Consider the following 5,306-nt stretch of genomic DNA (forward strand, 5'->3'; position numbering starts at 1 on the left):
CACTAGACGGGGTTTGACATCCTTTCCTTCTCCCAAGACTCCTTTATTAGACAACAGGGAGTTTACACCAGGGCTTGACGAGAGGGCGGAGGATGGGATGCAAGGCGGCAGGGCACTTATTTGATCAGGAGGGGATAATTTTGTTTACCCACCTGAGACAGGATTATGCCCTCCCGGAAATAGAAAGGTTCCCCTACCTCTAGATCTGTCATTGGCTCCTTCATTCTGAGGTGCAGCCGAAAGTGAATAGGAAACTGACAAATACGAGAAACGTTAGTGACGAAGAGCACTGACAGGAAAACTATCTCGGAATTGTATGGTATGCTGCGTCCACCAACTCCTACACAGCCCACGGCCAGCCAGAAACGCTGGGCGAGGGAGCTGGGACGAGATCTCACAGAGAAAAATGGAGGGCCATCTATCACAGGGCCAATCATATGGCGCGCAACACCGCCAGCAGGGAAACCGCAGTCAAGATTGCCACGAATTGGAACTTGACGCGACTGAAGGGGAATCCAGACCGCAGTCCGACTTGCTGGAGAGGCTTTGGGGAAGCTAGAGCATTTGTTATGGGACTGTAGGAAACTGACAGTATACTGGTCCAGGATACTAGATCGACAATTTGAGACACAAATCCTGAGATTTCCAGCCTATGTCGTGCTGGGATTGCCCAACCCGTTAACCCACCCCCTAAAGTCCCGAAGGGGGAAACAGATGGGACTGGCTCTAGGGGCGGCACTCCAAAACATCTTATCACACTGGGAGACACAGACAACACCAACATAGATTATGGCACATCCTAGGGATGGAGCGGATACAGGCCTCCCTCACTAACTCGGCAGCGGGTTTCAGAGAAGTTTGGCAGCCGATAGTGGCTCTCTTAGCCACCAAATTCAACAAAATCACATGCCCAAGCTACCTTTGCCTTCTTCGACTCACAGCTCCAGATAAGTCAAACATGGAATCCTGATTTGAACTCTAGCCTTCACCCTGCACACAGTTTCATTGCCAAGACAGGACCTAAGCACACCAGTCCGGGGAGGGAAGGAAGGGGGGCGGGGGGTTAAATATCCTTTTGACATTGTTGAGTATTTTAGATTCCTTGTTACACTATAACATATAACCACTCTAAGAAGCGCCTCCCAATGTTCGGATGGGCCATTCTGGACAGCACCTGCCCAAGGGACATCAACCATTGAAATGTATGTTATTGGGTTGTGGATAGCAGCGCAAGTTGGGAGGGGGCTACCAGAAGTGAAAATTGTTCATTTGCTGCAGAATGTCAATAAAAACAAAATTAAACTTATAACATGCCTCTTCGACAGACCTCCTCCTTGATGGACTGGAACCTGCACCTCCCCTTCTCCCCAGCGCCTTGAGACCCTAACGGGTGAGTAGTCGCGCTCAACAAACCCATGATTGCAGATTAAACATAACAAAATCACCATTACTGACTATATGGATAAAGTATGACAGGTGTGGAGTCATCTTTTTTTTATCAGAAAATTGATTTTTGGACTGTACAAAAAATGAGTCAAAATGTCAATTGGATCGTGCCTCATGTTAAATAACCACCTTTTAAAGTCTCACAGTGACTGAAATTGCCATTTTTACAGATGTTTTCTACTACTCGGAAGCTTCTATTTTGACCAATTTCTGGCAGAAAAATGACTCTAAACACACTTATTTTGTTCCAGAAGTTAAAATTTACAAGCAATAGTCATTTACAGTCAAAACATTAAACATAAAAAAAATCACCATTATTGACCGTCTGGAGAATGTTCGACAGGTCATAGTTTCTCATCAGAAACTTGATCTTTGGACTGTAAAAAAGAAATGATTCAAAATGTCAAATGGATCGTGCCTCATGTTAAATAACCACCTTTTAAAGTCTCACAGTGACTGAAATGGCCATTTTTACAGATGTTTTCTACTACTCGGAAGCTTCTATTTTGACCAATTTCTGGCAGAAAAATGACTCTAAACACACTTATTTTGTTCCAAAAGTTAAAATTTACAAGCAATAGTCATTTACAGTCAAAACATTAAACATAAAAAAAATCACCATTATTGACCGTCTGGAGAATGTTTGACAGGTCATAGTTTCTCATCAGAAACTTGATCTTTGGACTGTAAAAAAGAAAGGATTCAAAATGTCAATTGGATCGTGCCTCATGTTAAATAACCACCTTTTAAAGTCTCACAGTGACTGAAATGGCCATTTTTACAGATGTTTTCTACTACTCGGAAGCTTCTATTTTGACCAATTTCTGGCAGAAAAATGACTCTAAACACACTTTATTTTGTTCCAAAAGTTAAAATTTACAAGCAATAGTCATTTACAGTCAAAACATTAAACATAAAAAAAATCACATTATTGACCGTCTGGAGAATGTTCGACAGGTCATAGTTTCTCATCAGAAACTTGATCTTTGGACTGTAAAAAAGAAATGATTCAAAATGTCGATTGGATCGTGCCTCATGTTAAATAACCACCTTTTAAAGTCTCAAAGTGACTGAAATGGCCATTTTTCAGATGTTTTCTACTACTCGGAAGCTTCTATTTTGACCAATTTCTGGCAGAAAAATGACTCTAAACACACTTATTTTGTTCCAAAAGTTAAAATTTACAAGCAATAGTCATTTACAGTCAAAACATTAAACATAAAAAAAAATCACCATTATTGACCGTCTGGAGAATGTTCGACAGGTCATAGTTTCTCATCAGAAACTTGATCTTTGGACTGTAAAAAAAAAATGATTCAAAATGTCAATCGGACCGTGCCTCATGTTAAATAGCAACCTTTTAAAGTCTCCCAGAGACCGAAATTGCCATTTTTACAGATGTTTTCTACTACTCAGAAGCTTCTATTTTGACCAATTTCTGCCAGAAAAATGACTCTAAACACACTTATTTTAGTTCCAAAAGTTAAAATTCACAAGCAATAGTCATTTACAGTCAAAAGATTAAACATTAAAAAAATCACTATTACTGACCATCTGGAGAAAGTTCGACAGGTCAGTGGGCATCGTTTTTCATCAGAAATTTATTTTTTTGGACTGTACAAAAAATGATTCAAAATGTCAATTGCCTCATGTTGAAAACACACTTTTTGAAGCTTCACAGTGACCGAAATTCCCATTTTTACAGATGTTTTTTCCTACACAGACACTTCTATTTTGACTAATTTCGGGCAGGAAAAGTACTCTAAGCACACTTAGTTTAGTTCCAAAAGTGGTAATTCACATGCAGTAGTCATTTACAGTCAAAATACTAAACATAAAAAAATCACCATTACTGACCATCTGGAGAATGTTCAACAGGTCATCGTTTTTCATCAGAAAACAGATTTTTGGCGTTAACAAAAATGATTCAAAAAGTCAATTGGATGGGGTCTCATGTTAAATAGCCACCTTTTAAAGCCTCACAGTGACCAAAATTGCCATTTTACAGACTTTTCCTCCTACTCATAAGCTTCTATTTTGACAAATTTCGGGAAGGAAAATGACACTAAACACACTTATTTTAGTTCTGAAAGTGATAATTCACATCCTATGTTTATTTAAAGACAAAAGATTAAACATAAAAAACAAGTTACTTACCTTCAGTAACGATGTATCTGTAAGAAACATTAGTTAGTTAGATTCCTCACCTTAGAATATCCCCAGGCGTCAGGCTAGATCCGGTAAGATTTTTGTAGCAATACCCCTTGCGCGTCGGTAGGCGTCGTCTGCGGCTCCGCGTCCGTCGTTGGCGTCGTGCGCCGGAATGACGTCAGAGTACTTAGACACCGCCCTCACGTGCTGACATCAGTTCTTGTTCATAGCTTTACGCGCCAGGAACGCAGAGCCATGCAAGAGACTGACAATGGTGCCAAAAAAGTCTAGGGCCCTGAACAGGATAGCCTTAACCCTAGATGTCGGTTCGCAGAACGGGGAGGATGGGTGAGTCGGTGAGGAATCTAACTAACTAATGTTTCTTACAGATACATCGTTACCGAAGGTAAGTAACTTGTTCATCTGAAAGAAACACGTTAGTTAGATTCCTCACCTTAGAATAGATACCCCAGCAATACCAACCCCGGTGGTGGGTCTGCGAACCAAGATCACACCAGACAGTCCTGGAGAACAGAACGGCCAAAGAAGCCATCTCTCCGGACTTGGCTGTCCAGGCAATAGTGCTTGGCAAACGTGTGCAGTGAGGCCCACGTCGCCGCCTGACAGATGTCCTGCAAGCGAACTCCCCGTCCCAGGGCAGTAGTCGCCGCTGTGGCCCGGGTGGAATGGGCTCTCAGCCCAACAGGAGGGTCCTTTTCCGCCAAGGAGCAACAAACCTTTATACACAATACGACCCACCGTGAGATGGTCCGCTTGCGTACAGCCCTCCCCTTCTTAGAGCCTACGTATCCAACAAAAAGTTGGTCGTCCACCCGGAACTGTCTGGTGCGGTCCAAATAAAAGGACAGCGCACGTTTGGGGTCCAGACGGTGGAGCCTCTCTTCCTCTTTCGAAGGATGCGGAGGCGGAAAGAAGGTGGGCAATGTGACAGATTGCCCGATGTGAAAGGGGGTCACCACTTTTGGAAGAAAAGAAGGACGAGTCCGGAGGACAACCTTGTCCGGATGAACAGAAAGAAAAGGATGCTTAAATGACTGAGCCTGGCGCTCACTCACCCGTCTAGCCGAGGTGATAGCTACCAGGAAAGCAGTCTTAAGAGTCAGAAGACGAAGGGGACAATTGTGAAGAGGCTCAAAGGGAGCGCACATCAGAAAGGTCAAGACAAGATTCAAATCCCACTGAAGCATTAAGAAGGGGACAGGAGGGAACATGTGAGTAATGTCTTTAAGAAAACGTGAAACAACAGGGGATTTGAAAAGAGAAGGCTGATCAGGAAGCCGTAAGAAAGCAGAGATCGCAGAAAGATAACCTTTCAAGGTGCCCAGAGCAGAGCCCTGCTGGGCCAAAGAAAGAAGAAAGAGGAGAACCTCAGAAAGAGGGGTGGAAAGGGGATCCACAGCCTTTGCTGTGCACCATGCCACAAATTTGTTCCACCTGCAGGCGTACACCGATTTTGTGGAGGGACGCCTGGTTGCCAGAATGACGTCACAGACTTCAGGAGGCAAGTCAAATGACATCAACTGTCGCCGCTCAATCTCCACGCATGGAGGTGGAGACTGGACAGGTTCGGGTGGAGTACCGTCCCCTGCTGCTGCGACAGAAGGTCCTCCTGAAGAGGCAGTCGTACCGGAGGATCGATCGACATACTGAGTAGCTCGGGATACCAGAACCTTCGTGCCCAATCCGGA

The sequence above is a fragment of the Triturus cristatus genome, chromosome 3_2, assembly GCF_964204655.1.
Source record: "Triturus cristatus chromosome 3_2, aTriCri1.1, whole genome shotgun sequence".
In the NCBI taxonomy this organism is placed as follows: Eukaryota; Metazoa; Chordata; class Amphibia; order Caudata; family Salamandridae; genus Triturus; species Triturus cristatus.